Source organism: Ranitomeya imitator, chromosome 7 (assembly GCF_032444005.1).
Source record: "Ranitomeya imitator isolate aRanImi1 chromosome 7, aRanImi1.pri, whole genome shotgun sequence".
NCBI lineage: Eukaryota > Metazoa > Chordata > Amphibia > Anura > Dendrobatidae > Ranitomeya > Ranitomeya imitator.
In genome coordinates, this window is record NC_091288.1 from 140,538,297 (window position 1) to 140,550,424 (window position 12,128).

The following is a 12,128-nucleotide window of genomic DNA, read 5'->3' on the forward strand; positions in this document are numbered from 1 at the left end:
TCCTTTATTCTCTAAAGAAAGTTATATCGTCTAATTCCTTTTTAAGCGTTTCGACAGCAGAGATTTTTTTTCTCTCAACTGCACTATGTTTTGACTGTGGTAAAGACTTTTTTAATGTCATACAAGAACAAAAGTCCACCTTTTTTTGGCTAAAATGACCCAAACTGAGATGAAGAAAGAAAACCACTGCTGACGTTCGAAATCAAGATTTTCTGTTTACTAAACAGGCACTTAGACCAACTAAGCCAAAGGACAAAAAGGTGTGATACTTTAGAAAGCCTGCTTAGCGAGTCAGATGCATAAAGAGGAGGAATTTCAAAATAAAATCCACTGGTTTTAAGTTGTCATGATTGATGCCATCTTTCTTCCTTTTTGGCCCTTATACAGAAGACATTCTTCATCTCACAATTGCACTATCAGTAAAGACGTAGCCAAGGTAAATTTGAGGTTTCATGCAAGTGAAATTCCCATTTTTAAGATAGGAAGTTTCTTTTTGAGATGATGAAAACAAGGCACTGCTAAGATTCGAACTCAGAATCTCCTGTTTACTAGACAGGCGCTTTAACCAACTAAGCCACAGCACCACAAGCTGGAAAGCCTACGAAATGCAATAGAATCTGGATCGATGACAAGGCCTTGGGTTTTGAAGTTCCATAATTGAATGATCCATCTTCTAGCACAGCTTCAACTTGGTGCTTGTTTTTCTTCCAAGTTATGACACAGAATAGGCAGATTGAAGGAATGCCACAGCAGGGCCAAAAGAGTTTGCCCCAATCTAACTGTAAAGAATAGACACTGTAATATCTTCAATGAAAACACACTGACCCGTAAAAATAATCATTACATCTTTTCTCCTTAGCGCATGTGCGCCATGTAGACGAGGTGGCCGAGTGGTTAAGGCGATGGACTGCTAATCCATTGTGCTCTGCATGCATGGGTTCGAATCCCATCCTCGTCGGTTTATTCTGCTTGTTTCATGTTGTATTGTTTTGTTTTCATTTCTAGCCAAAGCGGTAGATACGTCAAGCTTGAAAGTTTATCTTCCTTTTTAAGAAAGCTGCTATCAAACTTTGCAGAGTTAGAAGTGTAATTCCACTGGTTTTATTTTGAAATGCTTGATGCCATCCTTTATTCTCTAAAGAAAGTTATATCGTCTAATTCCTTTTTAAGCGTTTCGACAGCAGAGATTTTTTTTCTCTCAACTGCACTATGTTTTGACTGTGGTAAAGACTTTTTTAATGTCATACAAGAACAAAAGTCCACCTTTTTTTGGCTAAAATGACCCAAACTGAGATGAAGAAAGAAAACCACTGCTGACGTTCGAAATCAAGATTTTCTGTTTACTAAACAGGCACTTAGACCAACTAAGCCAAAGGACAAAAAGGTGTGATACTTTAGAAAGCCTGCTTAGCGAGTCAGATGCATAAAGAGGAGGAATTTCAAAATAAAATCCACTGGTTTTAAGTTGTCATGATTGATGCCATCTTTCTTCCTTTTTGGCCCTTATACAGAAGACATTCTTCATCTCACAATTGCACTATCAGTAAAGACGTAGCCAAGGTAAATTTGAGGTTTCATGCAAGTGAAATTCCCATTTTTAAGATAGGAAGTTTCTTTTTGAGATGATGAAAACAAGGCACTGCTAAGATTCGAACTCAGAATCTCCTGTTTACTAGACAGGCGCTTTAACCAACTAAGCCACAGCACCACAAGCTGGAAAGCCTACGAAATGCAATAGAATCTGGATCGATGACAAGGCCTTGGGTTTTGAAGTTCCATAATTGAATGATCCATCTTCTAGCACAGCTTCAACTTGGTGCTTGTTTTTCTTCCAAGTTATGACACAGAATAGGCAGATTGAAGGAATGCCACAGCAGGGCCAAAAGAGTTTGCCCCAATCTAACTGTAAAGAATAGACACTGTAATATCTTCAATGAAAACACACTGACCCGTAAAAATAATCATTACATCTTTTCTCCTTAGCGCATGTGCGCCATGTAGACGAGGTGGCCGAGTGGTTAAGGCGATGGACTGCTAATCCATTGTGCTCTGCATGCATGGGTTCGAATCCCATCCTCGTCGGTTTATTCTGCTTGTTTCATGTTGTATTGTTTTGTTTTCATTTCTAGCCAAAGCGGTAGATACGTCAAGCTTGAAAGTTTATCTTCCTTTTTAAGAAAGCTGCTATCAAACTTTGCAGAGTTAGAAGTGTAATTCCACTGGTTTTATTTTGAAATGCTTGATGCCATCCTTTATTCTCTAAAGAAAGTTATATCGTCTAATTCCTTTTTAAGCGTTTCGACAGCAGAGATTTTTTTTCTCTCAACTGCACTATGTTTTGACTGTGGTAAAGACTTTTTTAATGTCATACAAGAACAAAAGTCCACCTTTTTTTGGCTAAAATGACCCAAACTGAGATGAAGAAAGAAAACCACTGCTGACGTTCGAAATCAAGATTTTCTGTTTACTAAACAGGCACTTAGACCAACTAAGCCAAAGGACAAAAAGGTGTGATACTTTAGAAAGCCTGCTTAGCGAGTCAGATGCATAAAGAGGAGGAATTTCAAAATAAAATCCACTGGTTTTAAGTTGTCATGATTGATGCCATCTTTCTTCCTTTTTGGCCCTTATACAGAAGACATTCTTCATCTCACAATTGCACTATCAGTAAAGACGTAGCCAAGGTAAATTTGAGGTTTCATGCAAGTGAAATTCCCATTTTTAAGATAGGAAGTTTCTTTTTGAGATGATGAAAACAAGGCACTGCTAAGATTCGAACTCAGGATCTCCTGTTTACTAGACAGGCGCTTTAACCAACTAAGCCACAGCACCACAAGCTGGAAAGCCTACGAAATGCAATAGAATCTGGATCGATGACAACGCCTTGGGTTTTGAAGTTCCATAATTGAATGATCCATCTTCTAGCACAGCTTCAACTTGGTGCTTGTTTTTCTTCCAAGTTATGACACAGAATAGGCAGATTGAAGGAATGCCACAGCAGGGCCAAAAGAGTTTGCCCCAATCTAACTGTAAAGAATAGACACTGTAATATCTTCAATGAAAACACACTGACCCGTAAAAATAATCATTACATCTTTTCTCCTTAGCGCATGTGCGCCATGTAGACGAGGTGGCCGAGTGGTTAAGGCGATGGACTGCTAATCCATTGTGCTCTGCATGCATGGGTTCGAATCCCATCCTCGTCGGTTTATTCTGCTTGTTTCATGTTGTATTGTTTTGTTTTCATTTCTAGCCAAAGCGGTAGATACGTCAAGCTTGAAAGTTTATCTTCCTTTTTAAGAAAGCTGCTATCAAACTTTGCAGAGTTAGAAGTGTAATTCCACTGGTTTTATTTTGAAATGCTTGATGCCATCCTTTATTCTCTAAAGAAAGTTATATCGTCTAATTCCTTTTTAAGCGTTTCGACAGCAGAGATTTTTTTTCTCTCAACTGCACTATGTTTTGACTGTGGTAAAGACTTTTTTAATGTCATACAAGAACAAAAGTCCACCTTTTTTTGGCTAAAATGACCCAAACTGAGATGAAGAAAGAAAACCACTGCTGACGTTCGAAATCAAGATTTTCTGTTTACTAAACAGGCACTTAGACCAACTAAGCCAAAGGACAAAAAGGTGTGATACTTTAGAAAGCCTGCTTAGCGAGTCAGATGCATAAAGAGGAGGAATTTCAAAATAAAATCCACTGGTTTTAAGTTGTCATGATTGATGCCATCTTTCTTCCTTTTTGGCCCTTATACAGAAGACATTCTTCATCTCACAATTGCACTATCAGTAAAGACGTAGCCAAGGTAAATTTGAGGTTTCATGCAAGTGAAATTCCCATTTTTAAGATAGGAAGTTTCTTTTTGAGATGATGAAAACAAGGCACTGCTAAGATTCGAACTCAGGATCTCCTGTTTACTAGACAGGCGCTTTAACCAACTAAGCCACAGCACCACAAGCTGGAAAGCCTATGAAATGCAATAGAATCTGGATCGATGACAAGGCCTTGGGTTTTGAAGTTCCATAATTGAATGATCCATCTTCTAGCACAGCTTCAACTTGGTGCTTGTTTTTCTTCTAACTGTAAAGAATAGACACTGTAATATCTTCAACGAAAACACACTGACCCGTAAAAATAATCATTACATCTTTTCTCCTCAGCACATGTGCGCCATGTAGACGAGGTGGCCGAGTGGTTAAGGCGATGGACTGCTAATCCATTGTGCTCTGCATGCATGGGTTCGAATCCCATCCTCGTCGGTTTATTCTGCTTGTTTCATGTTGTATTGTTTTGTTTTCATTTCTAGCCAAAGCGGTAGATACGTCAAGCTTGAAAGTTTATCTTCCTTTTTAAGAAAGCTGCTATCAAACTTTGCAGAGTTAGAAGTGTAATTCCACTGGTTTTATTTTGAAATGCTTGATGCCATCCTTTATTCTCTAAAGAAAGTTATATCGTCTAATTCCTTTTTAAGCGTTTCGACAGCAGAGATTTTTTTTCTCTCAACTGCACTATGTTTTGACTGTGGTAAAGACTTGTTTAATGTCATACAAGAACAAAAGTCCACCTTTTTTTGGCTAAAATGACCCAAACTGAGATGAAGAAAGAAAACCACTGCTGACGTTCGAAATCAAGATTTTCTGTTTACTAAACAGGCACTTAGACCAACTAAGCCAAAGGACAAAAAGGTGTGATACTTTAGAAAGCCTGCTTAGCGAGTCAGATGCATAAAGAGGAGGAATTTCAAAATAAAATCCACTGGTTTTAAGTTGTCATGCTTGATGCCATCTTTCTTCCTTTTTGGCCCTTATACAGAAGACATTCTTCATCTCACAATTGCACTATCAATAGAGACGTAGCCAAGGTAAATTTGAGGTTTCATGCAAGTGAAATTCCCATTTTAAAGATAGGAAGTTTCTTTTTGAGATGATGAAAACAAGGCACTGCTGAGATTCGAACTCAGGATCTCCTGTTTACTAGACAGGCGCTTTAACCAACTAAGCCACAGCACCACAAGCTGGAAAGCCTATGAAATGCAATAGAATCTGGATCGATGACAAGGCCTTGGGTTTTGAAGTTCCATAATTGAATGATCCATCTTCTAGCACAGCTTCAATTTGGTACTTGTTTTTCTTCCAAGTTATGACACAGAATAGGCAGATTGAAGGAATGCCACAGCAGGGCCAAAAGAGTTTGCCCCAATCTAACTGTAAAGAATAGACACTGTAATATCTTCAACGAAAACACACTGACCCGTAAAAATAATCATTACATCTTTTCTCCTTAGCGCATGTGCGCCATGTAGTCAACGTGTCCGAGTGGTTAAGGTGATGGACTGCTAATCCATTGTGCTCTGCATGCATGGGTTTGAATCCCATCCTCGTCGGTTTAATCTGCTTGTTTCATGTTGTATTGTTTTGTTTTCATTTCTAGCCAAAGCGGTAGATACGTCAAGCTTGAAAGTTTATCTTCCTTTTTAAGAAAGCTGCTATCAAACTTTGCAGAGTTAGAAGTGTAATTCCACTGGTTTTATTTTGAAATGCTTGATGCCATCCTTTATTCTCTAAAGAAAGTTATATCGTCTAATTCCTTTTTAAGCGTTTCGACAGCAGAGATTTTTTTTCTCTCAACTGCACTATGTTATGACTGTGGTAAAGACTTGTTTAATGTCATACAAGAACAAAAGTCCACTTTTTTTGGCTAAAATGACCCAAACTGAGATGAAGAAAGAAAACCACTGCTGACGTTCGAAATCAAGATTTTCTGTGTACTAAACAGGCGCTTAGACCAACTAAGCCAAAGGACAAAAAGGTGTGATACTTTAGAAAGCCTGCTTAGCGAGTCAGATGCATAAAGAGAAGGAATTTCAAAATAAAATCCACTGATTTTAAGTGGTCATGCTTGATGCCATCTTTCTTCCTGTTTGGCCCATATACAAAAGACATTCTTCATCTCACAATTGCACTATGAGTAAAGACGTAGACAAGGTAAATTTGAGGTTTCATGCAAGTGAAATTCCCATTTTTAAGATAGGAAGTTTCTTTTTGAGATGATGAAAACAAGGCACTGCTGAGATTCGAACTCAGGATCTCCTGTTTACTAGACAGGCGCTTTAACCAACTAAGCCACAGCACCACAAGCTGGAAAGCCTATGAAATCTAGGGAAGATGTAAGCACCGATCAAACCTTTCAAGTGGTTAACTTAACAAGACAACATTGAGTTGAGTTTCATTCCGTGCACACAGAAACGTGGAACAGGATTTCATTCTCAGTCATGACAATTAAGAAACCAAGTAAATTATGAATAGCATTCATTCAACGACATTGACAATTTGCAAAATGCAATAGAATCTGGATCGATGACAAGGCCTTGGGTTTTGAAGTTCCATAATTGAATGATCCATCTTCTAGCACAGCTTCAATTTGGTACTTGTTTTTCTTCCAAGTTATGACACAGAATAGGCAGATTAAAGGAATGCCACAGCAGGGCCAAAAGAGTTTGCCCCAATCTAACTGTAAAGAATAGACACTGTAATATCTTCAACGAAAACACACTGACCCGTAAAAATAATCATTACATCTTTTCTCCTTAGCGCATGTGCGCCATGTAGACGAGGTGGCCGAGTGGTTAAGGCGATGGACTGCTAATCCATTGTGCTCTGCATGCATGGGTTTGAATCCCATCCTCGTCGGTTTAATCTGCTTGTTTCATGTTGTATTGTTTTGTTTTCATTTCTAGCCAAAGCGGTAGATACGTCAAGCTTGAAAGTTTATCTTCCTTTTTAAGAAAGCTGCTATCAAACTTTGCAGAGTTAGAAGTGTAATTCCACTGGTTTTATTTTGAAATGCTTGATGCCATCCTTTATTCTCTAAAGAAAGTTATATCGTCTAATTCCTTTTTAAGCGTTTCGACAGCATAGATTTTTTTTCTCTCAACTGCACTATGTTATGACTGTGGTAAAGACTTGTTTAATATCATACAAGAACAAAAGTCCACTTTTTTTTGGCTAAAATGACCCAAACTTAGATGAAGAAAGAAAACCACTGCTGACGTTCGAAATCAAGATTTTCTGTTTACTAAACAGGCGCTTAGACCAACTAAGCCAAAGGACAAAAAGGTGTGATACTTTGGAAAGCCTGCTTAGCGAGTCAGATGCATAAAGAGGAGGAATTTCAAAATAAAATCCACTGATTTTAAGTGGTCATGCTTGATGCCATCTTTCTTCCTTTTTGGCCCATATACAGAAGACATTCTTCATCTCACAATTGCACTATGAGTAAAGACGTAGCCAAGGTAAATTTGAGGTTTCATGCAAGTGAAATTCCCATTTTTAAGATAGGAAGTTTCTTTTTGAGATGATGAAAACAAGGCACTGCTGAGATTCGAACTCGGGATCTCCTGTTAACTAGACAGGCGCTTTAACCAACTAAGCCACAGCACCACAAGCTGGAAAGCCTATGAAATCTAGGGAAGATGTAAGCACCGATCAAACCTTTCAAGTGGTTAACTTAACAAGACAACATTGAGTTGAGTTTCATTCCGTGCACACAGAAACGTGGAACAGGATTTCATTCTCAGTCATGACAATTAAGAAACCAAGTAAATTATGAATAGCATTCATTCAACGACATTGACAATTTGCAAAATGCAATAGAATCTGGATCGATGACAAGGCCTTGGGTTTTGAAGTTCCATAATTGAATGATCCATCTTCTAGCACAGCTTCAATTTGGTACTTGTTTTTCTTCCAAGTTATGACACAGAATAGGCAGATTGAAGGAATGCCACAGCAGGGCCAAAAGAGTTTGCCCCAATCTAACTGTAAAGAATAGACACTGTAATATCTTCAACGAAAACACACTGACCCGTAAAAATAATCATTACATCTTTTCTCCTTAGCGCATGTGCGCCATGTAGACGAGGTGGCCGAGTGGTTAAGGCGATGGACTGCTAATCCATTGTGCTCTGCATGCATGGGTTTGCATCCCATCCTCGTCAGTTTCATCTGCTTGTTTCATGTTGTATTGTTTTGTTTTCATTTCTAGCCAAAGCGGTAGATACGTCAAGCTTGAAAGTTTATCTTCCTTTTTAAGAAAGCTGCTATCAAACTTTGCAGAGTTAGAAGTGTAATTCCACTGGTTTTATTTTGAAATGCTTGATGCCATCCTTTATTCTCTAAAGAAAGTTATATCGTCTAATTCCTTTTTAAGCGTTTCGACAGCATAGATTTTTTTTCTCTCAACTGCACTATGTTATGACTGTGGTAAAGACTTGTTTAATATCATACAAGAACAAAAGTCCACTTTTTTTTGGCTAAAATGACCCAAACTTAGATGAAGAAAGAAAACCACTGCTGACGTTCGAAATCAAGATTTTCTGTTTACTAAACAGGCGCTTAGACCAACTAAGCCAAAGGACAAAAAGGTGTGATACTTTGGAAAGCCTGCTTAGCGAGTCAGATGCATAAAGAGGAGGAATTTCAAAATAAAATCCACTGGTTTTAAGTTGTCATGCTTGATGCTATCTTTCTTCCTTTTTGGCCCTTATACAGAAGACATTCTTCATCTCACAATTGCACTATCAGTAAAGACGTAGCCAAGGTAAATTTGAGGTTTCATGCAAGTGAAATTCCCATTTTTAAGATAGGAAGTTTCTTTTTGAGATGATGAAAACAAGGCACTGCTGAGATTTGAACTCAGGATGTCCTGTTTACTAGACAGGCGCTTTAACCAACTAAGCCACAGCACCACAAGCTGGAAAGCCTATGAAATCTAGGGAAGATGTAAGCACCGATCAAACCTTTCAAGTGGTTAACTGAACAAGACAACATTGAGTTGAGTTTCATTCCGTGCACACAGAAACATGGAACAGGATTTCATTCTCAGTCATAACAATTAAGAAACCAAGTAAATTATGAATAGCATTCATTCAACGACATTGACAATTTGCAAAATGCAATAGAATCTGGATCGATGACAAGGCCTTGGGTTTTGAAGTTCCATAATTGAATGATCCATCTTCTAGCACAGCTTCAATTTGGTACTTGTTTTTCTTCCAAGTTATGACACAGAATAGGCAGATTGAAGGAATGCCACAGCAGTGCCAAAATAGTTTGCCCCAATCTAACTGTAAAGAATAGACACTGTAATATCTTCAACGAAAACACACTGACCCGTCAAAATAATCATTACATCATTTCTCCTTAGCGCATGTGCGCCATGTAGATGAGGTGGCCGAGTGGTTAAGGCGATGGACTGCTAATCCATTGTGCTCTGCATGCATGGGTTTGAATCCCATGCTCGTCGGTTTAATCTGCTTGTTTCATGTTGTATTGTTTTGTTTTCATTTCTAGCCAAAGCGGTAGATACGTCAAGCTTGAAAGTTTATCTTCCTTTTTAAGAAAGCTGCTATCAAACTTTGCAGAGTTAGAAGTGTAATTCCACTGGTTTTATTTTGAAATGCTTGATGCCATCCTTTATTCTCTAAAGAAAGTTATATCGTCTAATTCCTTTTTAAGCGTTTCGACAGCAGAGATTTTTTTTCTCTCAACTGCACTATGTTATGACTGTGGTAAAGACTTGTTCAATGTCATACAAGAACAAAAGTCCACTTTTTTTTGGCTAAAATGACCAAAACTTAGATGAAGAAAGAAAACCACTGCTGACGTTCGAAATCAAGATTTTCTGTTTACTAAACAGGCGCTTAGACCAACTAAGCCAAAGGACAAAAAGGTGTGATACTTTGGAAAGCCTGCTTAGCGAGTCAGATGCATAAAGTGGAGGAATTTCAAAATAAAATCCACTGGTTTTAAGTTGTCATGCTTGATGCCATCTTTCTTCCTTTTTGGCCCTTATACAGAAGACATTCTTCATCTCACAATTGCACTATCAGTAAAGACGTAGCCAAAGTAAATTTGAGGTTTCATGCAAGTGAAATTCCCATTTTTAAGATAGGAAGTTTCTTTTTGAGATTATGAAAACAAAGCACTGCTGAGATTCGAACTCAGGATGTCCTGTTTACTAGACAGGCGCTTTAACCAACTAAGCCACAGCACCACAAGCTGGAAAGCCTATGAAATCTAGGGAAGATGTAAGCACCGATCAAACCTTTCAAGTGGTTAACTTAACAAGACAACATTGAGTTGAGTTTCATTCCGTGCACACAGAAACGTGGAACAGGATTTCATTCTCAGTCATGACAATTAAGAAACCAAGTAAATTATGAATAGCATTCATTCAACGACATTGACAATTTGCAAAATGCAATAGAATCTGGATCGATGACAAGGCCTTGGGTTTTGAAGTTCCATAATTGAATGATCCATCTTCTAGCACAGCTTCAATTTGGTACTTGTTTTTCTTCCAAGTTATGACACAGAATAGGCAGATTGAAGGAATGCCACAGCAGGGCCAAAAGAGTTTGCCCCAATCTAACTGTAAAGAATAGACACTGTAATATCTTCAACGAAAACACACTGACCCGTAAAAATAATCATTACATCTTTTCTCCTTAGCGCATCTGCGCCATGTAGACGAGGTGGCCGAGTGGTTAAGGCGATGGACTGCTAATCCATTGTGCTCTGCATGCATGGGTTTGAATCCCATCCTCGTCGGTTTAATCTGCTTGTTTCATGTTGTATTGTTTTGTTTTCATTTCTAGCCAAAGCTGTAGATACGTCAAGCTTGAAAGTTTATCTTCCTTTTTAAGAAAGCTGCTATCAAACTTTGCAGAGTTAGAAGTGTAATTCCACTGGTTTTATTTTGAAATGCTTGATGCCATCCTTTATTCTCTAAAGAAAGTTATATCGTCTAATTCCTTTTTAAGCGTTTCGACAGCAGAGATTTTTTTTCTCTCAACTGCACTATGTTATGACTGTGGTAAAGACTTGTTTAATGTCATACAAGAACAAAAGTCCACTTTTTTTTGGCTAAAATGACCCAAACTGAGATGAAGAAAGAAAACCACTGCTGACGTTCGAAATCAAGATTTTCTGTTTACTAAACAGGCGCTTAGACCAACTAAGCCAAAGGACAAAAAGGTGTGATACTTTGGAAAGCCTGCTTAGCGAGTCAGATGCATAAAGAGGAGGAATTTCAAAATAAAATCCACTGATTTTAAGTGGTCATGCTTGATGCCATCTTTCTTCCTTTTTGGCCCATATACAGAAGACATTCTTCATCTCACAATTGCACTATGAGTAAAGACGTAGCCAAGGTAAATTTGAGGTTTCATGCAAGTGAAATTCCCATTTTTAAGATAGGAAGTTTCTTTTTGAGATGATGAAAACAAGGCACTGCTGAGGTTCGAACTCAGGATCTCCTGTTTACTAGACAGGCGCTTTAACCAACTAAGCCACAGCGCCACAAGCTTGTGGCGCTGTGGCTTAGTTGGTTAAAGCGCCTGTCTTGTAAACAGGAGATCCTGAGTTCTCAGCAGTGCCTTGTTTTCATCATCTCAGAAACAAACTTCCTATCTTAAAAATGGGAATTCCATTGACGTACAACCTCAAACTTACCATGGCTAAGTCTCGACTGATAGTGAAATTTAGAGTTTCTTCTGCATAAGAAATGAACCAGTGTTCAGGGTTTTAATACATGTGGTAAGTACGTAGCGCTGTGGCTTAGTTGTCTAAAGTGCCTGTCTTGTAAACAGGAGACCCTGAGTTCAAATCTCAGCAGTGCCTTGTTTTCATCATTCATGTCAGAAACAAACTTCATAGCTAAGAAATGGGAATTTCAATGACGTATAACTCAAATTTTCCGTGGCTACGTCTCTACTAATAACGCAATTGTGATTTTAAGAATTTCTTCTGCATAAGAAATGAACCAGTCCTCAGGGTCTTAATTCCAACTTTTCAATCTTTCCTAATTTTTCCTCCTTTTGGCCCTGCCGTGGCATTCCTTCAATCTGCCTATTCTGTGTCATAACTTGGAAGAAAAACAAGTCCCAAATTGAAGCTGTGCTAAAAGATGGATCATTCAATTATAGAATTTCAAAACAAAAGGCCTTGTCATTGAACCGGAATCTATTGCATACTGCAAATTGTCAATGTCGTTGAATGAATGCTATTCATAATTTACTTTTTTTCTTAATTGTTATGACTGGAAATGAAATCCTGTTCCACGTT

General features: G+C 38.3%; 3 non-coding genes across 3 annotated transcripts; all 3 read right to left on the reverse strand.

Annotated features, from left to right (window-relative positions):
- Nucleotides 1-4,938: 4,938 nt before the first annotated feature.
- TRNAT-AGU (transfer RNA threonine (anticodon AGU)) lies at nucleotides 4,939-5,012 on the reverse strand. The gene has a single exon. It is a non-coding gene; the product is annotated as a tRNA-Thr (tRNA).
- A 1,049-nt stretch (nucleotides 5,013-6,061) lies between these two features.
- Nucleotides 6,062-6,135, reverse strand: TRNAT-AGU (transfer RNA threonine (anticodon AGU)). The gene has a single exon. It is a non-coding gene; the product is annotated as a tRNA-Thr (tRNA).
- A 5,154-nt stretch (nucleotides 6,136-11,289) lies between these two features.
- On the reverse strand, nucleotides 11,290-11,363 carry TRNAT-AGU (transfer RNA threonine (anticodon AGU)). Its single transcript has one exon. It is a non-coding gene; the product is annotated as a tRNA-Thr (tRNA).
- Nucleotides 11,364-12,128: the final 765 nt, after the last annotated feature.